The following is a 24,477-nucleotide window of genomic DNA, read 5'->3' as shown; positions in this document are numbered from 1 at the left end:
GAGCTATAAGGTAGTTGCATATGTAATGCTCGTGCCAAAATATTTTATATCTCTTTTTAAAACCATGCAATGCCAAGTTTATATCACAATTTATGCAATCAATTCATTTTCAAGAGAAAACAGGGTAGTGAATACAACATTAGGAATCTCTGGGATGTGTCTGCATATAGGCTACAAGCACTACTAATTTGTCATTTTTACCGGTATTAATCGGAAGACTCAACACCTAACCGCGCTGGTTTTTGGACTTTCACCAAGGACACTCAGGCCAACATAATACCATAACAACACACCTACCCAGATTCACCAAGGTATTTACCAATTTTTCTCAAAATGATAACCATTTTCAATGAGTAAACATGTTACAATGCTCAATGCAATGGATGAGAAAATTAGTTTCAATTTACCTAGTTCTCATGCAATTTTTACAACAATTATAGCTATCCTTCACCGATAGCCAAAAATAGATATCTCTAAACAGATAATTAAATTTCAACATAGATATACTTTTCCATCATTTCCAATTAGGAGTGATAATTCATACCCAACTCCATTTCCATCATCATCATTGTTCCAATTCCATAGAACCAACACCCGTTCCATTTCTCTTTACAAAAATCAAATTTTCACAATTTAGGGCAAAACCCCCATTTTCTTTAAAAGTTAATTTTATGGATAAAATTCACAATTTATCGCAACCAACCATTTTTACAAGGCCACAACCATATACAAGAACCTATTTTTGAAAACCCCTCTTTTGATTTCAAAACCAAAACCCTCGACTTTTATCCAAAAATCCCTAAATCACAATCTTGTTTTAGAAAAATAAATAATTAACTTAAAAATGATAAAAAGAGTCAAAGTAATCCTTACATCAAGAAGTGAAGAGGAAAACTCGAAAAAACTCAAAGTCGGCAAAACCATGAAGCTCTTGGATCAAAAGAATGCCCTTGAAAAGATCTACAACCTTTCTCAAAGGACCAAGGTGAAAAGATGACTCTAGGTGAGTAGATCTAAAGATCTAAATGAAAAAGTTTGAGTTTAGAGAGAGAAAAGAGAAACTCACGATGTAGAGAGAGAGAAGACAAGGAAAGTGAAAAGAACAAGTGTTCGAAGCCTATTTATAGTAACAAAGTGCTAATAGAATAATAGCCCCAAAGTCAATGAAAAGAATAAGTCAAAAACCCCCAAAAGTATGGCCCAAAACCGAACCAAAAATCTGAAAATAACTCGCAGGGGTCGACCCCCAAGGCAGTGGTGTCGACCGTAAAAAAGAAATGCTAAGACACTAATGTTTGCAGCAGACAAGGGTCGACCCTAGAAACCCGTGGTGTCTACTCTAAAAATCAGTAGCAACACCCAGAACACAACAGCAAACAAGGGTTAACCCCAGAACCCGTGGTGTCGACCCCAAAAAATAGTAGAGACATGAAGAGTAAGGCAGCAAGATGGTGTCGACCCCAGGAATCTATGGTGTCGACACCAGAACAAAATTTCTAAGCTCCTAAAGAACTTTTCGACGAAATCATGCGCGAACGAACAACCCTAACAAGTCCAAATCACATTGTACTCCTCCAAAATCAAGATATAACAACTCCAAAGACTCCCAAAATAAAAATAAGGAATTAAATACACTCTCCAATAGTTTAAAGGACACAAGTGTTACAACCTCCCCACCTTAGGAAATTTCATCCCTGAAATTTTAAATCCACAACAACACCAATGACAATAAATTGAACTCACAAGCCTGACCCCTCTACCGGTCACTTATTCTAATCATAATTGTAAACAAGTTCTCAGTACTGAATATACAATTCACATTTTTAAAACATATACAATGTTCTTATTAATTCAACATAACAAGGTTTTTAATACAAGTTCAAACATTACCAAATAAGTCTGGATACTTCTCACGAACTTCCGCCTCACGTTCCCAAGTTGCCTCCTCAATCTCGTGATGTCTCTACAATATCTTTACCAAGGGAATTGTCTTGCCATATAAGACTTGGTCTCGAGTATCTAAAACTCTAAATGGTCTCTCCCCATACGAGGCATCCTCATCTATCTCTAACTCGGTCCAATCCAATACGTGTGATGGATCTGGCTCATACTTTCGGAGCATACAAATGTGAAACATGTCATAAACCCCGGAAAGCTGTGGCGACAAGGCGAAACGATAAACTACCTCCCCAATACATTCTAAGATCTCAAAAGGCCCAATAAATCAATGAGACAACTTTCCTCTCTTTCTAAACCACATCAAACTCCGTCTAGGTGATATCTTCAAGAAGACGTGATCTTTTACCTCAAAGGATAACGGTCTGCTCCTACGGTTGGCATAGCTCTTCTGACAACTCTGAATAACCAACCTCTTACGGATAAGTGTAAAATTCTTTGTCGTTTCCCAGACTAACTCTGGACCACCTCAGCCTAACACACAGGAGATCTACACGATCGGTCATACAAGTCCTCAAATGGTGCCATGCCAATACTCAATTGGAAGCTATTGTTCACTACGCCAAAACAGGACATTAACGGCGGTTTCTTTAACGGGGGTAACGAAAACCGCCGTTAAAGGTACTATTAACGGTGGTAACGAAAACCGCCGTTAATACCGCCGTTAATTTATCATTAACGGCGGTTTCATTACCACCGTTAAAAAAACCGCCACTAAAGTGTCTTTAACGACGGTAATGAAACCCTCTATTAACGGCAGTAACAAAACCGCCGCTAATGCCCGCCTTTAACGGCGGTAACAAAACCGCCGCTAATGCCCAATCATTACCGCCGTCATTAGCTCCAGCGAAACTCCGGCAAGCTCCGGCGAAACTCCGGCGAGCTCCGGCGAAACCATCTACAATAAAGTAAAAGTAATGTTTAAATATTTATTTAGGGAATATATTTCATGAAGAGTGGCTATGGCAGAGTGGTTGGTGTGGGTGGATGAGAGGTCTTGGGTTCAAAACTTGGGGAGTGCAAGAAGAAAGAATTAATTTTTGAAAAATCTGAACCTATTTACGGCGGTAAAAAACCGTCGTTTTTGGTCGACTTTTAACGACGGTAATTTATCCTTTTACGACCGTTGTACTTTTTCCGACACACGCATAAACGGCGGTAACGAAACCGCCGTTAATACCGCCGTTAAAGGTTTTAACGGCGGTTTTACAGCCTTTAACGGCGGTAAAAAACCGCTGCTAAAGCCCAATTTTGGCGTAGTGGTTACAGGCAAACTCCACTAAAGGTAAGTGCCTCTCCCACGACCCCTTAAAGTCAAGGACACAACCTCGAAGCATATCCTCTAGAATCTGAATAGTACGCTCTGATTGCCCATCAATCTGAGGATGATTAGTAGTGCTAAATGTCAATCTAGTACCCATGGCATTCTGTAGGCTCTGCCACAACCGAGCCGTGAAATGCGGATCTCTATCTGAAACAACAATCATAGAGACCCCGTGAAGTTGAACTATGTTCCTAACATAAAGGTCGGCAAGATAATCTACCGAGTCACTCGTGCGCATAGGTGCAAAGTACGCTGAGTTAGTTAACCGATCAACTATCACCCAAATGACATCATTAACCCGTTGAGTCCTCGAAAGACCTACAACAAAATCCATCGTGACATGCTCTCATTTCCACTCGGCTATAGGCAAGGGTTGCAACAAACCCGCTGGCCTCTGATGCTCGACCTTCACTTGTTCACAAGTAGGGCACCTCGATACAAACACGGCTACGCTCTTCTTCATTTCCCTCCACCAAAACTAGCGACTAAGGTCGTGATACATCTTTGTGCCTTCCGAATATACCGTAAGGCATGAATGGTAAAACTCTTGGAGTACCTCCTCTCAACAAGACTCCGGCACGAAAAACGATCAAAGTATCTAACACTCGAGTCAGAATACACGTTCAAGCCCTTCTCTACCTTACCACTAGAGATCTTCTCCGAAATAAACTCTATCTCGTGATCACTCCATTGTGCTTCTATAACTTAGCTCACAAGTATAAGTTGTGCAACTATGGTAAACAATCAACGAATTTGCCAAGATGCAAGTCAAACTCACCCATAACACCCAACATCTCCCATTCCCGGATGGCAATACTTGTTACACTACTAATGGACTTCCTACTCAAGGTATCAGTCACAATATTAGCCTTTCCCAAATGATAGTGCAACTCAAAGTCGTAATCCTCCATAAACTCCATCCATCTTCTCTGCCTCAAATTCAAATCCTTTTGTGAAAATAGATACATCAAACTCTTATGATCGGATAATACTTCAAACCTCTCACCATCCAAGTAGTACCTCCAAATCTTCAAAGCAAAGATCACAACTGCTAGTTCTAAATCGTGAGTAGGATAGTGTCTCTCGTGTGTTTTCAACTGCTGCGAGCCATCCATAAGCTACTACCTTCCCCTCTTGCATTAAGACACAACCCAAACCTTCCCGAGACGCGTCACAATACACGGAATAGCCGAAACCCCTCTCCGAAATAATCAATACTGGAGCAGTGGTAAGTCTAACCTTAAGCTCTTGAAATAACTTCTCACAAGTCTCATTCTACGTAAATTTAATTCCCTTCCTCGTCAGTCTAGTCAAAGGTAAGGCCAATCTAGAGAAATCCTTCACAAAACAACGGTAATAACTGGCTAACCCTAAGAAACTATGAATCTCAAGGCATTCATAGGTTGTTCCTAATCTTACACTGCTTCTATCTTCAAAGTATCTACTATCACTCCTTTCCTGGATACCACATGGCCTAAGAATTGCACCTCCTTCAACCAAAACTTACACTTCCTGAACTTAGCATACAATTTGTGGGATCTAAGAAACTCAAGCACAATCTGCAAATGTTCCTCATATTCCTCCTCCTAGGGTAAGTAGATCAAAATGTCGTCAACGAAGACGATCACAAAACGGTCTAGGAATTCACGAAAGATCCGATTCATCAAATCCATAAACAAGTCCAGTGCATTAGTTAACCTAAAAGGCATCATTAAGAACTCATAATGGCCATACAGCGTATGGAATGTCGTTTTCTAGATATCCTCATCATTCACTCTCAACTGGTGATAACCCGATCTTAGGTCTATCTTAGAGAAGTAACAAGACCCCTTCAACTAGTCAAACGAATCATCTATACGAAGCAGTGGGTACTTGTTCTTAACAATTACCCGGTTCAACTTCCGGTAATCAATACAAAGTCGTAATGTGTCACCCTTCTTCTTGGAAAAGAGAGCTGGTGCTCCCCAAGGCAATGTACTAGGGAAGATAAAACCCTTATCTAACAATTCCTAGAGTTAAATCTTCAACTCACTTAACTTAGCGGGTGCAAATCGGTGTCGTGCTAGGCACTAAGTCAATAGAGAACTCAATCTCACGGTGATGTGGTAAACTAGTGAGATCCTCAGGAAAGACGTCCGGGTATTCACAAACTACCCTCGGCAACTCAACTAGGACTATATCACTCTCAACACCCAAGAATGTAGCAAAAAGGAAACTAAGCTTGCCCCGACCACGGGGATCACATACTGGCAACAAGGCTCTATTAACTCTGTCCCTCAAAAAATAAAAACAATCACCACTCGAGGTACATACAGTAACCCTCTAACGGTAACAATCTATAACAGCCCGATAGGATGACAACCAATCCATACCCAATATAACATCAAAACTCGACATATCAATCAATACAAATGAAAAAAGAAGTCAACGACTAGCAACCTCTATGTCACAACTCTGACATCCCCTGTTTCAACACAACCTCACCACTAACTAGTGACTCTATCCTGAGTGGAGATGCTAACCAAGCCACTTCTAACCCTAATGCTGATGTAAAGGCAGGTGAGATAAAAGAATGAGATGCACCTGTATCAATCAACACATTAGCAATATAATTACATAATAAGAAGTTACGTCACACTGTCGAAGGCGCTGACACTAAGTCTGGCGTGATAAGAGCATACACAAGCCTTGTAGGCCTCGACATTACCTGCTCACCCCTTAGAGCATAAGTCTGAAACACTGACTGAGCCGAAGAGACTCACTGATTAGCCCTTGAGGCCTGTGCTGACAGTATAGGCTAATGGCTCTATGCCTGCCTCTGACCAGACACACTAGATGTGCCACCCGACTGAGGGCAAAACCTTCTTATGTGCCCCGACTACCAACACTGATAACAGATAGGTGGCTACCCTCTCTTCTAACACTAGCTCTGAGAACGAGTTGTCGACGGTGCAGACTATTGCCCTCCTCACTTCTGCGGCAAACTATTAACTTGTGACTCAACTGACCACACTTAAAACAAGTGATCCCTCATTGACCACCTCTCCATGACACATAACTAGGTACAGGAAAAGTGGACCTAGACTATGCTCCCTAGGACTACTGTGGGGTAGAACCCCTCTGCCTCATATTGTCCTGAGTCTCCCTTTGAACCTCTTGATTCCTCTGCCTGGAGCTTTTTATCCACTCCTCCTCAGTCTGAATCATGGTATCGAAGTGGGTAGCCGCCTCCATAACACGACTGTAATCTCTAATCATAGACGCAGCCACCTTGAAAAGGAGTCCAGTCCTCAACCTTTTCTCAAACTCTAAGCAATAGCGTTCCTTCATCGTTACCAACTCCGGTATAAACCTCGACAAACTACTAAAGTAGTCTCAAACTCGGCCACTAGTGTGTTAAGCTGTTTGAGCTTCAAGAACTGCTCCATTAACTTCTCCCTAATAATGGGAGGTAAAACTTATCCTAGAAGGCGTTGATAAAGGCCTCCCAAATCACTCCAATGCGTCCATGCGCATATTTCCACCAGTGACCTGCATCTCCCTTTAGCTGGAAGGATGCCAAGGTCACTCTTAGCCCATCATCTTCGATGCCAAGCATCTCGAACGTCTTCATCATCTGCTCAAGCCATTCATCCGCTTTCAAAAGCTCTTTTGAATCCCCCAAAACCTCATTCCGATTAGACCGGAAGAGCTCCCTCCTAAAAAATGATAGCCCTGTCTTAGCAATCTGGGCTTAGACTTGATTCTCAGCTCTGAGAATGTCCATGGATTCCCACAAGGCTCCAGCCATCTCACGGGTTGAAGCACTTGTGGCCTGTTAACCAACCGGTTCGGCCACATTGTCCGGACTAACCCCTTCCTCATGCGCCGGAATATCATCTGGTAACGGCAACTCCAGCCGTCTAGGCCTGCCACGCCTACCATTACCACGTCCACGTCTTGACATCCTAATGAAGGTGACACAAGATATTAGCACATTTACAAATGTGTTGAAGCTAACTCACTTGCATCCTTATGCGATGGACAACAATTAATTCACTCCACATAAACACATAATCATATAAACACATACGAATTTCCTTTCTAGGTAATGATCGTCCTGCGACGTTGCCAGAGTTCCAGTTAGAAATAGCAGTGATCAAGTGCTCTTCTAACAGCACTTCTAGAAACTCGTAAATCCAATCAACATCTTAGAAATTAAATTCCATACCTATTTAGCCACATAAACATTTTATCACATAGTATACCACACACGTAAATATCTCTATCAAGCGAGATAAACCTATTGCGGTAAGAACAGTTTCCCACGTACCCAAAGTATTCAAACCCGGTACGCTCTGATACCAAGTTGTAACGCCCCAAAATAATTACAATAAACTATCCATAATATTAATAAATAATAACCGGTCATGGTATGACCGTTCTCTGGTATGACCGTTCTCGTACTCACAGTACCCTCCATCCATATGCTCGCAGCATTCTCTGTCTCTGTGCACACAACAGTTTCAGTCCCCACGTGGGCCTTAGCTTTCCTGATTCTCTCAGAATCCTCAAACCTTTCATGTTCCATCTGTGTCAGTACAGCTGGCTATTCATCAATTCTTGTATTCAAAATGCTCCAATCCTGAGTGAAATTCTTGACACCGGCGCTCTCTGGCGATTCATTTTGACTTCCAGCCCTTCCGGCCACAACTGATATTCTCGCCCCTGTCGGGCCCCGTTCTGGTTGGAATTCTTCCACAACATCCGGTTGATCATCCAGCCACCCGGTAGCCTCTGCCGATTCCTCATAATCAAACCAGTAAACTGTCGTGTCCCCTGGATCTTGGTCATTGAAAAACTGGAGGTTGGCAAAGTCCTCTCCCACAGTCGCCAAATCATCTGCCCCTTGCTCAAATCTATCCCCCTGGATCACACATAGCTCTGCCCTCTCTGGCAATTCTACACTTGGCCTAGCCTGGCCTGCTGACAGAATGTAATCACTCGGATTGTAGGCTTCCTCAGCGAGACTCCCAAACTGCTCAAACCTTGACTCAACAATCCCATTCTCCTCTGCAATCTCCTCTGTTCTGTCTTCGACAGTCACCACCATTGGTTCGGGTTGGGTTCTGGAGATGTCCAACATGCACAAGTCAGTGCAGTCGGGAAGGAACACCTCAAGCTTAGTTAGGTGGGAAGGAGTGATATAGATGCTAGGATCGTAAGACTCAACCCCAGTCTGGATGAAGTTGATACGTTTGGGAGGTGGAGCTTGGTTGTGCAAAGGAAGAGGGTTGGTTGTGACGTTGGGTTTTTCTGGAAGCAGGATCACCCCATTATCGATGAGATCTTGAATCTCATGACGTAATCGGTAGCATTGGTCAGTGTCATGACCGTGCTGTTTGTGGGTAGGGGGAAGTTTTTCCGGTAATGGCCGTGGCTCTAGGGGTTTCAGGTGCCCCTTTCTGATTAAAACCCCTAAAGCCTTGGACAAGGACATGTATAGTGGGGCGAAGGCTCTTTGGCTTTTGGGTTGGTATTTGGCTGTTTGTGTATTGCTTTCAGATGCGCTGGAGAAACGTGTGGCTGCCATGGGTCTTGGAGGGGGGATAGTGGTGACCATGCTGACTTCCGAAGCCCTTGTATTCGCAGCATTGCTTGTGCATGCGTTGTTGTTGCCGTTGAAAGTCCTTCGAGGCTGCTCCTTATCTTGGTCAATCTGACCCTGTTTCATTGCATCTTCGATCTGTACTCCCTTCTCATGTAGATCAGAAAAGGTAGGGAAAGGGAGCACGATCATTTTTTGCATCTGTTTCGGCTGGAGATTGCGCACAATCATCCGGATTTGATCTTTGTCGGTAGGCCTCAGGGTCATCATTGAAGCCTTCGCCCTCCACCGAGTTCCGAAATCCGAGAAGCTCTCCTTAGGCTCCTGTCTTGTTGTTTCGAGATCTCGGGTTGTAATCTCGATTTGGGTATTGTAAGAGTATTGCGCAACAAAGGCCTCGGCCATTTCATCCCAACTCCGCTTGACATCATCCTCTAATTTCGCATACCAGATAGCGGCTACACCCGAAAGGGTCCGGCCGAATAATGAAAGCTTCTGCGGTCTGGTGAGGCCCATCGGCCGTAGTATATCTGAGAATAACCGGAGATGCACCATGGGATCCCCAGATCCATCGAAGCGATCGATTTGCGGTATTTTAAACCTATCTGGCAGCGTTACAGCCACGTCAGTGTATCCGTCCTCGATATCCGGGATAGCCTTTACCCCTTGGGATTTCTTGAACAACTTCTCGAGCTTGCTCAATTTCAGTGCTGTAGGGTCTACTTCGAACTCGAAGGGCGAGTCTAGATGATTGATAGGCGTATGTGCCTTAGACAATTGAGGTAGAAGCGGGGCGGAGCTGGCCCCGTTGGAATGTCTGTGTCCTCCTGGATGGTCTGGACATTTGGCAAGATGTTCTGGGCATTCGGCAGGATATTCTGGACAGTTAGTGTCTGCTCAGGTAACGGGACTCCTGGTGGGGGAGGAGCTTGATGTGAGGCTGATGCTCCGTTCTGCTGTTGCAGTCTAGTGATGAGCTCGGCCTGCTGGGCCATGATTGTGGCTTGCTGTTTAGAGAACTCCGCTTGGCGGACAGCGTCCTCCTGCATTTGCTTCATACTCTCTTGGAGCTGGTGCATTATTTCTTCCATTCCGGCCATGTTCTGCTGATCCTGCTGACTGACTGGTATGTTTATCTCTATGGCAGAAACTGAGACCTCGGTCTGACTGTTCACTGCTAGGGTAGACCACTGCTCTGGTAATCTCTGCTCAGACACACTGCGTTTTCTCGGCCTCCGTCTGATAACCGAGGGTAGAGAATGAAACACTGGCTGTCCGTCAACCAGATCCTCAGATCGATTGAGTCGGCGACCTCTTGTCCAAGGTGCTTGAGGAATATCAGCTTGGTCTGAAGCAATTGTGCTAAACTACCCCCCAGCAAAAAGATAAATCCGGCAAATCATTTTGAAAATAGATTTTTTTTTAAAGAAGTGCCAAACACGGACTGCTTTGCCAGATACAAAGTCGCCGCCTAAATATTTTATTTTGGGGAATTTAGGAAACCCAAACTCGTTTGCCTAAGGTCGCGTGTCCGTCATCACCAAAGTTGCCTCGGCTCGGGAACTTGGGTACGATTGGGGAAGGTCACTTTGTGAGCACCCTGCTTGCCCGATCAAAGATCGGCCTCTACTAACCATGATATCGAGTTTTGAAAACATTATGCGCTCTTATTCCGGTTATTAGCCTAGATTTACTATGTGATGCGCACAGCATACAAGTATAGACCGGATCCCCTGAATTGGAATAAAACATTTCTTGTTTATTTTTGAAAGCGGTTTGCTACTCGCAAGTAGGCTTAAAATGCAGATTTTGCCACTCTCAGGTGGGCTTAGAAAAGATGGTTTTGCCACTATCTAGTGGGCTTAAAACTCCCAATCAATGCATTATTCCAATTCAGATAATCCAACCTTCACCCACAGGCATTCAGGCAGTTATATCACATAAGCACGTAGCCTCATGGTAAGCATGCTATCATGGCAGTCACTCACACGTATGCAAGGATGTTGAAGCATAAAACTTACCGAGTACTCCAAGCCAAAACAAAAGCTATGTTAGAAATCCATGCATGATCCTAACTATACAGAAATGCCTAATGCAACACATGAAAAATGCAACTATAGTAGGCTCGGCTATTCTAAGAATGGCATGTGAAATGCTACAGCTAACAAGTATTCAACTCGGAATTCAAATACAAATGCAGTTAGTATGATGCGCCGAGCCCGGTGCATGCAAGACAGATGAATGAATGCAAACATGCTATCATACTGTATGCTAATTGAAACATGCCCTAATCTAACCATCATAAGCTGGTAAATAAAAGGGAGAAAGACGTGGGGTTGGAAGACATACATCACACGCACGCACACTTATTACAATTGTGCCCTCGCTCGGAGGGTCCGAATAAATAATACAGTCCGAATAAATAATTACAGTCCGAATGAACAATTAAATATTACAAAACCCTAATTAATTAACAAATTAACTAGGAAAGCAAATAAACTAGTATGCATATTCATGGACCGCCTCAGCTCTGTTCCGAATGATGAAAGATGCATGCTCGAGTTGCCTTGCGCGGAAATCCATTGCGATGCCCCGATTCGCCTCTGTTTGCAATTAATCCCGGAATGCTATGCGAAGCTCTAGAAGGCTGCTGATTTCTGATTTGCTGCAACAGAGAGCAAGAAAGGGGCATGGCAAAGTATTTTCACGTACGTATGCACACCTCGATCCTCGTGCCACCAATCACGCATCTCGATGCATGATGGCCGAGGAGTCGAATTGCACGACTCAATATGAAATGAATGCACATGAAAACACAACAAGACCTAGACTCCATCATGGGTAATCCGGAGTGTCGGCGACAGGGAATTGAGACACGTTCCGTCACTCGGAGTACGAAACGTACCTCGTTTCCCGTGCTTGGGCTAACTCCTATCTCAAACACAATGCAAATGAGATGGCATACACAATGCGATTAACATACAACCTAGCATACGCAATGCTATGAAATGGCATACACAATGCTCGATGTGACATGGCATACACGATGCTCTAACATGCAATCTAGCATACGCAATGCTATGGACCGAAATGACATACACAATGCACGATGGACTTACATCAACATGAATGGACCTCAGCCACACTCACATCAGTGGCCATGAGATGGAAAAGAGTCAACCGAAATGCGTGCACACGTACACGCATACCGACGACCGAACCTAAGGTTAAGATGCCACTCTACCAAAGCATGGCAAGGGATGAAAGATGGCATACAAACATGTAATTTCCAGCACTGAAACATGATGCTAAATGGTCCCGAAACATGGAAATATGGCACCCGATGCATGAAATAAGCCCTGAAACTCAAAGCTAGGCACATGTATTGAATTATAACTATGCAAAGCACGCATTATTTGGCCATGAAGTACAAAGACAGAGCCAAGGCAGTCCCAAAACATGCACATTTCTAGTTTAAAGCATGGCCAAAAAGTGCTAACATGATGGACTAAAATAGCATGCAAATTTGGCTAGCAAGCATGGTTTACATGGCATGTATATGAAGCGTATGAGAACTCATCAAACCAGCCAAAAACAGTGAATAAAACATGACAAAATATGCCCAAATAACCACTGAAATGCAGCCAACATGTGCAAAAATGATGAGCTCCTTTGAAAGGGAATGCAAGGTGTTACTCAATACATATATGATGGACACTTAGCATAGCAAAACCAACTCTAGAAATCAAATATGACAGCCCTAAAACTCACCAAAAAGGGGCCTGAAATTGATCAATAAAGCATACAATAAAAGGTCCTTTTGAAAGGCCTTGAGGAGGGTTGCTCTACACATGCATCATAGACATAAAATATGGCAAAATGGGCTCTTGACAGAGCTTAGGCAGACCTTAAAACTCACAAAATGAGGCCTGAAACATGACTTCAATGCATGCAAAAAAGAGTCCCTTTGGAAGGCCAACAATGCTAGTAAAGAGAACAAGGGGTGAGAGGGTCACCCTTCTCTGATTTTGAGGCTCAAAGACACATCTAAGCCACTGGATTTCAATGGCTAAGAGGCCAAACCAAGGCCAATGCAAATGCTCTAATACATAACTCAAAACATGAGGAACTGAAGCATGCAAGGGGGAAGATGACCCCAGACAGAAAAGAGTCCTGAAACAAACATGTTTAGAAGATCAAAAAAAGACTTTTTCTAGTTTATGTCGAAGTCCAAAAATGCTTTCAAATAAGGCTAAGATATGATGCAAAATAAGCCTTAAAAGAGAGAATGGAGCATACAATGACGTAGATGACCTCAAACAGAAAAGTACCCTTAAACAAAGTTTAAGAGGGGCTCAAAATAAGACACTTTTTAGTTCGTGTCAAAGCTCTAAAATGCTTGCAAATAGAGCTACGGTATAGAGCAAAATAGTGCAAAAATAGGGGAAATGGAGACTTACCCTTGTAGCACAGCAATCCAGCAACTTCTGGACCAAGAAAGTGAGCCTTCAATCTCTGAAAATGAGTTCCAAGGTGCTGGAATGGATGGTGGAGGTGTTAGGCTTAGAGGTGTAGTGTAAATGGCCAAGAAAAAGGGTGTTTTGAGCTTGGAATGGAGAGTTATGGAGAGGAGTATGCAATGCTCCAGCCAAATCTTTTCTAACCCCTGCAAATGGAGAGGAGAGTTCGTTTTTATAGAGGAAGAGAGCCAAGGCTTCTTGGAGAAGTCTCAAGAAAGGGTCAAAGCTTCTCAAAGAAGCTTAAGCAAAAGGGACAAGCTTCTTGGAGAAGCTAGAGCAAAAGGTTCAAGCTTCCTCAAGAAGCTAAAACAAAGGTTCAAAAGGTTCAAGCTTCCTCAAGAAGCTAAAACCGAGGGTTCAGCCAAAAAAAAAAAAAAAAATGAAATAGCCAATCGGCCAACAAAGATGGCCGACCAACAATCAATGGTGCCGACCGACCGACCGACCACAACCGACCGACCAACCGACCATCAAATGGTGCCGACCGATCGTCAACGGTGCGACCGACCGTCAATGGTGCCGACCGACCGTCCATCAATGGTGCCGACCGACCGTCCATGGCCGGTGGCCTTAAGCCATGGCCGGTGGGTTTAGGGAATGGCAGACAAGCCACTCTCTACCCTCCAAAGCAAAAACCAACAAGTGTTTGGTCCATCAAGCACAAAACAAATAAGTTAAGAGATCCTGAAGCAGGGCGCTCGGCCGAGGCCTCCGGGAACTCAAAACGAATGAACATGGATGATCATCAAGTGTTCAAACGATGACATCCAAGTCTTGAGGACGGTCAAAAATGGGGTGTCTACAGTTGTCCCTCTTTGACAGAACTCGAAAGTCATAACAATGACGGGAGTGAATGTCAAAGTCTAGAGACGACCCATTTTTGACAAGGCCGAAGACTTAGACAAAGCATACAAGCTACAGATAAAGATATGCGCCCGAAGGCGGGGGCAAAATGCAACTGACAATGCAAGAAGCCGAACATAACTCATGATCAAGCAAAGAAAGCTGTAACGAAGCATAACAACGCAACAGTTTTAAGCAATCTAACATAAATCCAACTACATTACAATGCAGAAAGGATGCAAGAGAATTATTCAATTCTCGACGCGTTTCACACGGAGAATACAATACCTGTGCGGTTCATCTGGTTGCTCCAGCCTCAAATGAACCGTACATACAATATCGTGCCTGTAAGAGAAAGAAAACTTAACAGGTACAATATTGTTAGCAGTATGCATATCAATGCAATTGAAAGTGCATGACGATGCAAACCGAGTAAGAAGCATAACAATGCGACTCGGGGCAAGCATAACAATGCTAAGGAGGCACAAACACATGCAAGTAAAGAACACGCGACAACATGCGGAATGTGTAATATTAGGGACTTGAACACATGTGAGTAAAGCAATACGCGACAACGCATGCAATGTGCATAAAAACGGAACTTGAACACATGTAAGTAAAGCATAACGCGACAACACATGCAATGTGTATAGAAAGGAACTTGAACACATGTAAGTAAAGCATAACGCGACAACGCATGCAATGTGTATAGAAAGGAACTTGAACACATGTAAGTAAAGCATAACGCGACAACGCATGCAATGCGTATAGAAACGGAACTTGAACACATGTAAGTAAAGCATAACGCGACAACGCATGCAATGTGTATAAAAAGGAACTTGAACACATGTAAGTAAAGCATAACGCGACAACGCATGCAATGTGTATAGAAAGGAACTTGAACACATGTAAGTAAAGCATAACGCAAGAACGCATGCAATGTGTATAAAAACGAAACTTGAACACATGTAAGTAAAGCATAACGCGACGACGCATGCAATGTGTATAGAAAGGAACTTTAACACATGTAAGTAAAGCATAACGCGACAACACATGCAATGTATATAAAAAGGAACTTGAACACATGTAAGTAAAGCATAACGCGACAACGCATGCAATGTGTATAGAAAGGAACTTGAACACATGTGAGTAAAGCAATACGCGACAACGCATGCAATGTGTATAGAAAGGAACTTGAACACATGTGAGTAAAGCAATACGCGACAACGCATGGAATGTGTGTAGAAAGGAATTTGAACACATGTAAGTAAAGCATAACGCGACAACGCATGCAATGTGTATAAAAAGGAACTTGAACACATGTAAGTAAAGCATAACGCGACAATGCATGCAATGTGTATAAAAACGTGAAAAATGGGCATATTCAACTGAAACATAATAAAGACATGCTATTCATGATGTTGAGATGCAACCTGCTGGGGATGAGGCATCACTTTGACGCGAGACGCGTAACGAGCGTGCTCTAAAACGAAACAACGTAATATGACATGATTGAAGTGATTTGTGAAATTTGCAAGATATAAAAAGGATACGGGAAGGGATGCTCCTTGCACGCATCGAGCATCGCTCATAGAAGACAAGGCTTGAGGTCAACTTGAAGGTCTACTAATGTTCAGAAGTGCGCTTTCTTGCACTGTCTCGAGTAATGAAGGTGCCAAACCAGATAATTGACCCGACCAAGGTCACGGGAGATACATCGATCCAAAGGGAGGTTACCGGTATCAAACCCGATACTCTGCGGCCCTGCTCTCCTTTTCGCTTTACTTTCCTTTTTTACTGGTAGTTTAAGCACATTGCACTGCCTCAGGCAGGTTTTTGAAACCGCATATATATATTCTTTTTTGCAAAAGATATGATGGAAATGAAACAGCTATTTTGTCCACAAAAAAAAGGTATTACATTTGCACTTTTCATGCATTGCATCTCATGGCATCACATAACAATGTGAATGAATTTGAACTTTGTTTGAAAAGTAAGCGTTTGCCTCGTAATAATCAGGTAGTGAACCGACTAACGACAAAGCAACTCGATAAGCAAAACAAAGAACTCAATAAGGTAACTAAGTGTAAGTACAACTCGATAAGCAAAACAGAAACTTAAAGGATGTGACATACAACTTGATAAGCAACTGTGCAACAACTCGATAAGCAAATGGGCGTGACTCCGCAAAATTATCGCCGGACGGCACTGGAAGTGGTACCAACCACAAGTTCTCAGCATGTTCAACTTCTAAACAGCTGATAGAGCAAGAGGAAAGACCCTCGGCCATAATGAAAGGACACCGGCCTCGAGAAATGGCCATCGGCCAACAGATTTGACCAATCGACCAAAAGCTGACATCTGTCCACCACTCACACCTTATCCCCTACAAAAAGCCTCAACTTCGTAGTTTTTCTCAATCCAACACTGATTTGCTCCAAATGGAAGAGTTTCTTGCCCAGAATCTCACAGCTTGGATTGCCAACTTGGACGGCTCGGAAAAACTAAATTTTCGGGCTTCGATAAAAATGCACTATTCACTCTAAGTCGTACTCCGCTGCACTTTCCATTTCTCCATGCCGCGGAAAGGTTTTGGAATCCGATAACACATGTCTTTAGCTTTGGCGGGCAAGTGGTATGTCCTACCTTTGAAGATTTCCAAGCTTTGATGGAATCTGAGCGCAACGAAGAAGTCTTACCTCAGCTTCGCTTTGGCCATGCCCAAGCCTTAGGGCAAATGTGTGGGCTCACAATGCACGATGCTCGATCTTTGATTTGTGATGGAATGCTGGATATTCCGAGTTTGATTTGTCGGTTTTCTGATGCCGGTGACCGCGGTGACCATCATTGGCAAGGTTTTCGACAACATGCCCTTTGTTTGTGCATGCTATCTCATTTCTTGTTTGCCTCAGGCTCCGGAGGATCTAGTGTCCGGCTAGTCGAGGTTGCTCAAGGCTTAAAGGAGGGCAAGAGCTGCATTGCCATGACTCTGGCTGAGACATTGATGGGCTTAGACGCCTTTTATTGTCGAGAGATGAACAGATTTGCGGGAAGTCCACTACTGCTGCAGGTAATGTTTCCCACCCAATCTCACATGTGTATTGCTTACATCACTCGGCCCTTAAGCTCAATTTTTCTCACAAAACCCTTTTCTCACTTTTTCTCTCCACGTACGTCTCTTTATTCTTTATTCTCTCATTTTTCATCCCTTTCCAGGTATGGTTGATGGATAAGCTGCAGGTCGTGGACTCTTGCCCAGCATACTCAGCTCGTGGTTACTTCTTCCGACAATGTCTAGTCGATGCCCTTGATGAGGGCTGGTGGTTTGATTGGATGCGTAGCTTGCCCGCAGACCACATTGCTTGGCGTTGTCCTTGGCTCAACCTACCGGCAATGAGTTACAGCATGTCCCGGCAGACTGGGATTCAGTTGATTGGCTTGACTCACTGTGTGTTTTATTTCCCAATCCGATTCCAGCGCCAATTTGGCCACGATCAGGTTTGCCTGCCAGAGGGAATACAGTACCCAGCTGCATTCCCAGTCCGAGGTGCGCAGCTTGCTCGGTACACGACAGCATGGAGGACTAGAGAGCACCTGGCCCCTGCTCCCACTTCCAGTTGCACCTTGTCCGATGAGTGCATAGATTGGCTCAATGAAGAGGCACAGATTGGGCCCAGCTTGGCATCAGAGACTTCGACCAGCTCTGGGAGGGGGCGTAGGAGCACCTGACTTATCTATGCCCCGGATTTATTGCTTTATTAGTACTTTCAAGTTTTCTTTATGAATGTAATAAAAAGCAACTTCAATTTGTATGCAAGAGCAGGAGAACTCTGTATTGAAATCAATGAAATTGAAGGTTGTGGGTACTAAAAATTTTTTGCTTTGGTCCAAAAATGGTCTTAGTTGTAAAAAGATTAATTTGAACAAAGTCAACTTTTATTAAAACTTTTCAAAACCATTTTCGATATGGATTAGAACTGGACATGCCTGAAATCTATCACTGAGATGCATAACCCCAGATCCCAGCAACTGGAAAGTTGCCCCTAGTCTGAATAGCACCGCAGCACTTCATGGCAACGAAAAGTTGCCCCTAGTCTGGAAAGCACTGCACCGGAGATCATAACCGAACTCTTGAATGCTGAATAGACAAAGATGGCCGAGATGATCAAATGGACAAAGTTGATCGGGGAAAAGTTTATGGCTAAACTTCAGGATGAAGTTGCCTACGTATCCCAAATATGGGAATCAAGCCTTACGTAGTTCAGGCCTGGGTTCACTCGAGTATTTTCATTCTCTTTTTACGCTCTAACTTTTGCCAAGGCCACCCTTTGCGGGTTTTCAACCTTGTGAGCTCAGTTTTTATAATTTTAAATTTTTTCATGCTCTAATTTTTACCTAGGTCGCCCTTTCGGGTTTTCGGCCTAGCGAGCCTCTCAAGGGTAATATTTCTTCAACTTGTCCATATTGATCGATTGTGAGAACTCTAGGCCATCCAGGTCCATCAGAACCACAGCTCCACCTGACCAAATTGACTTGATGATGTAGGGGCCAGTCCAATTAGGTCTGAACTTACCCCTAGGGTCGTGAATGGGAGCTCGCTTGTCCTTGAGCACCAAATCTCATTCCTTTAGATTCCTGGACTTAACTTTCTTGTTGAAAGCCCGGGCAATTCTGTGCTGATAACCTTGACCATGGTACAGTGCTTTCAGTCTTCTCTCATCAAAGAGCATGAGTTCCTCAAATCTACTCATTTGCCAATCTGCTTCGACTATCTGACACCAGGCCAGTACTCGCAAAGACGGAACCTCAATTTCAATAGGCAGAACGGCCTCTATCCCGTAAACCAATGAATATGGAGTCGCCCCAGTAGAAGTTCTATATGAAGTTCGGTAGCCCCACAGAGCAAACGGCAGCTTATCTGGCCAATCCCGGTAGGTTTCCACCATTTTCTGCAGTATGTGTTTGATGTTCTTGTTGGCGGCCTCAACTGCTCTATTGGTTTGCGGCCGATATGTGGACGACTTATGAAAAGCCACGTTGTACTTCTCCAACAAGTCAATCACTTCCTTCTTGAAGTGGGAACCATTATCTGAGATAATCTCGTTTGGGACCTCATAGCGACAGATGATGTTGTTTCTGATAAACTTTGCAACATGTGAAGCCTTCAATACCGCATAGGATTGGGCTTCAACCCACTTCGTGAAATAATCTATCGCGACCAGGATGAACTCATGCCCATTCAACCCCTTCGGAGTAACAGCCCCGATCACATCGATTCCCCAAACTGAAAATGGCCATGGCGAGGTCATGTTGTACAGCTTCGACGGCGGAATATTCATGCGGTTTGCATGGATCTGACACTTGTGGCATCGCCGAACAAAACTGAAACAATCCTCCTCCATGGTGGACCAATAGTAACCTTGTCTGAGGATCTTCCGCGCTAGCATTACCCTGTTCATATGTGCTCCACATTCTCCTCCATGGATGGCCTCCATTAGGCGCTTCGATTCTTCATCTTCTACACATAGCTTATGCATTCCCAGATGACCTCTTTTATACAGCTTACCCCCGCAGATGATGAACTGAACGGCCATTCTTCTGATTGCCCTTTTATCCTTGGCATTTACCCCTGGCGGATATGCTTCCTTCTCCAAGAAATTCCAAATGTCATAATACCAGGGGTTCTCGTCCTGAACCTCGTCTATGGCAGCAATTGATTCGTATGTCAGCGCAAATTTCTGGTCAATGATGACTAGACGCATCCGGACTCCAAACGGGATGTCTATCATGGAAGATAGAGTTGCTAATGAGTCTGCGAACCTGTTGTTCTCTCTTAATAGAAGAGCAAAGTTTAGCTTCTCAAACCAAGGAATTAACAAGTCCAAGGTTTGGTGATACATTATCATCATTTCCTCTTTGACTTTCCAGTCTCCTTTTGCTTGAGACACAACAAGGTTCGAGTCCCCGATGACGTCCAACCGTTTTGCCCCTAGTTCCAGGGCTGCTTCTAGACCGGCAATGCATGCCTCATATTCTGCTTCGTTGTTCGAGACTTTGAACCGGAGTTTGAAGGCTAGAGGGATACGGGTATTGTCGGGTGCTATCAGCAACACCCATATCCCATATCCGTACTGGTTTGACGCTCCGTCAAAGTACATCGTCCAAGTTTCGTCTTCGATATGCAAAATGGCCTCATCTGGGAATAAGTACTCAACTGCTTCACTCCCTTTCACCGGATGATCGGCTAAGAATTCTGCTACTGCTCTTCCCTTGACTGACTTGCGCGTCACATATTTCAGATCGAATTCGGAAAGCAACAACAACCAACGAGCTAGCCTACCCGTAAATGTCGGTTTCTCGAAAAGATATTTGATGGGATCGAGTCGTGAAACCAACATTACGGAGTGAGCTAACAGGTAGTGTCGCAGCTTCCTGGTGGCCCATATCAAGGCTAAGCAAGCCTTCTCCAACGGTGTGTGGCGAGTCTCATACTCCAGCATCTTCTTGCTCAGATAGTAGATGGCTCTCTCCACCTTGTCCCCTGATTCTTGCGCGAGCATACAGCCCATTGTAGTCTCAGTTACTGAAAGATACAATATCAACGGTTTCCCTGGCTCTGGCGGTGACAACACGGGCGGGTTCTGTAAATATTCTTTGATCTGTTCAAAAGCAGTTTGGCATCGGTCGTCCCACTGAAATTTCTTTCCTTTCTTCAAGAGACCAAAAAGTGGTTCACAAGTCAAGGTTAATTTTGAGATAAACCGTCTTATGAATTACACTTTACCCAGAAAGCCTCGCACCTCCTTTTCAGTCCTTGGTGGTGGCATTTCTAAGATGGCCTTGATTTTGGAAGGGTCGACTTCAATGCCCCTTTGTGTAATCAGAAACCTCAGCATTTTTCCCGCTGTAACACCAAACGTACACTTCTGAGGATTCAGCCGCAACCAAAATTCTTTGATCCTTTGAAAAAAATTTTGCAAGGCGGTTTAGTGGCCTTCTCTTTCTTTGGACTTGACAATCATGTCATCCACGTACACCTCAACTTCTTTGTGGATCATGTCATGCAATATTGTGGTCGCGGCCCGTTGATATGTAGCTCCAGCATTCTTCAACCCAAACGACATCACTCTATAGCAGTGTGTCCCCCACAGGGTGGTGAAGGCAGTCTTTTCCTGGTCTTTTGGTGCCATCACTATCTGATTGTAACCTAAGAAGCCATCCATAAATGAAAGTAAAGCATGCCCCGCTGTGAAGTCCACCAACTCATCGATATGTGGCAAGGGAAAGTCATCCTTCGGACTGGCTCTGTTTAAATCCCTGAAATCCACGCATACCCAGATCCTGCCATCCTTCTTCGGCACGGGAACGATATTGGCCAACCAAGTCGAGTATTCGGATACCAGCAGGAAGCCTGCGTCGATTTGTTTGGTGACCTCTTCCTTAATCTTGAGAGCCTAGTTCGGGTGGATCTTTCTGAGTTTTTGTTTGATAGGTCAGGCCTCGGGGTCAAGAGGGATCCGGTGCTGTACAATCTCAGGATCGATTCCAAGCATGTCTTCGTAGGACCACGTGAAAACATCTTTAAAATCTTTTAATAAAGCGACTAAGCGCTCGCGTTCCTCCGAAGACAACGTAGACCCAATCTAGACCAGCCACGGGTCCTCCTCAGTACCAACATTCACAGTAGTGATTTCATCAACTAAAGGTTTAACAAATCTTTCCTGCTCTTGATCAATTAAGCGTTGCAAAATCGAAAGAATTTCTTCCTCGTCGTTGTTATCAAAATTTTGAAATTCCTGATTCAAGCAATAAATCAAGGGCACAGAAAAATACTCAGAAACCACAGCCACATCATTCTTATTAAGTACATCCAAATTGTCCGATTCTTCGGTTACAACAGACTCAAAAGAGAAAGAAAAGGACGACCTGGACAGGACTGTGGCATCCGGGTTGTCACCCCCAGGAATACCAAACTCAGACTCTGTTGAGCTGGAACCTGATTCCGACTCACAAGACTCGGTGGAATCAGATTCCGGCTCACTACCTGACCCGGTGCTGCTTGACAAAAATCCCTCTTCATACTGCCAAATGAGAGAGCGTGCGATGGATGCATCCAAAATGTTTTCCGGTAGGCCCGAAGCCGTTCTATTCCTGATCACGCATACCGAGAAGTTATCCCCCAAGCACTTCTGTTCGATCGGAGGATCTGAAAGTAGACATGCCAGCGCTACCCCCATTTCACTTTTGGTGTCCTCAGACTCCACTTTCTCACTCCGCTCAGCCTCAGCCAATGGGTCTGTCTGCTCTTCGGCAACATCATCCCCGGATAACTGCAGATCAAAGAAGATCTCAAAGCCTGGCACGCGCTTCTTCTTCACGTTCAGCCACGGCTCTGGGAAGCCACAAAAAGGAAAGTCCTCCCCCTCCCAGACGAAGCGTCCGTTTAGGGTACCCTGAATGGGTCGGTGCATTAGCTCATAAGGCTTCCCAGCCTTTTTTGCTCTGGCTCTCTTAGCCATTTCCTCGTATTTCCTTATCCAATCCTCTTTGGTGGGCAGGTAACCCAAGCCGAAGGTATGTGGGTTGTGTGACACTTCGGCCAATGCTGCGACGCCCTTCCGGCCACTCTTTCCCAATCCCATCCTAGGGATGTGCTGAAGTTTGTTCATGAGATACACTGACTGTGCACTGACGTACAACCCCTCATTATCAGCCAAGATGTTCTGAACAACCCGGGCCTCAGCCAGGGTAAATCCTTATAAGAAGACATCCTTCGTGCCATGCTTGATTTCCAAAATCGGTGTGGACACCTCTGGTGGCGGATGGATCGATGAATTCCCAAAAACTATAGCCATCCCCTTCCCGTGGGGGTATTTCAACATCTGGTGCAAGGTGGAAGAAACTGCCTTTACCTGGTGCAACCACGGTCGCCCTAAAAGTAGGTTAAAGGTTGCGGGAACGTCCAAGACATGGAAATCAATCTCGTGCTGTCCTAGACCAACCTGGGTCTGAATTTTGACAGTCCCCATCACCTCTCTGCTTGTGTTATCATACGCCCGAATCACCTGGGCAGTTGGCATGAAGTCCGCGGGCTTCAACCCGATTGCATATGCCGTCCTTGACGGGCACACATTAATGGCGGATCCCGTGTCGAGAAGAACCACTGGTACCCATTTGCATCTACATTCCACAGAGATGTAGAGAGGTTTGTTGTGATTTACGCCCTCAGGCGGTAGTTCTTTGTCGGAAAAGGCCAACGTCAGGGAACCTTCTCCCGAAAAAACCAATCCAACTAGCTGCTCCGGCGTGGTGTCTATCGAGAGTTTGGCCTTGTCCATGGCTGAAAGGACGGCCTGTCTATGTACTCGAGAAGCCATAAGCAGTCCCCAGATGGAGATGTCTGCTTGTATCTTTTTTAACTGTCTCAAGACGGCCTCATCTTCAAGTTGCTTTTCTTTCTGTTTCTCCGCTTTCCTATCCTTTCCAGACGCCTCTGGTTGATCTAGGTGTGGAGGCTTGAAATACCGTCCACTCCTAGTCATATGATCGACTTCGCCGATGTACCAGGTATCATCTGGTTGGTTACTTCCCCAATCCTCATCCGTGTGGGCAAGACATAGGTCATCGTCCTCCCACCACATTCCATCGGCAGCCGACAGACACCTGTCCGGCTTTGGTATGACTGTTCTCGTACTCACAGTACCCTCCATCCATATGCTCGCAGCATTCTCTGTCTCTGTGCACACAGCAGTTTCAGTCCCCACGTGGGCCTTAGCTTTCCTGATTCTCTTAGAATCCTCAAACCTTTCCTGTTCCATCTGTGTCAGTACAGCTGGATGTTCATCAATTCCTGTATTCAAAATGCTCTAATCCTGAGCGAAATTCTTGACACCGGCGCTCTCCGGCGATTCATTTTGACTTCCGGCCCTTCCGGCCACAACTGATATTCTCGCCCCTGCCGGGCCCAGTTCTGGTTGGAATTCTTCCACAACGTCCGGTTGATCATCCAGCCACCCGGTAGCCCCTGCTGATTCCTCATAATCAAACCAGTTGACTGTCGTGTCCCCTGGATCTTGGTCATTGAAAAACTAGAGGTTGGCAAAGTCCTCTCCCATAACTGCCAAATCATCTGCCCCTTGCTCAAATCTATCCCCCTGGATCACACACAGCTCTGCCCTCTCTGGCAATTCTACACTTGGCCTAGCCTGGCCTGCTGACAGAATGTAATCACTCGGAATGTAGGCTTC

Source organism: Camellia sinensis, chromosome 3 (genome assembly GCF_055761805.1).
Source record: "Camellia sinensis isolate YWXY chromosome 3, ASM5576180v1, whole genome shotgun sequence".
Lineage (NCBI taxonomy): Eukaryota > Viridiplantae > Streptophyta > Magnoliopsida > Ericales > Theaceae > Camellia > Camellia sinensis.
This window is presented reverse-complemented; position numbering follows the sequence as displayed.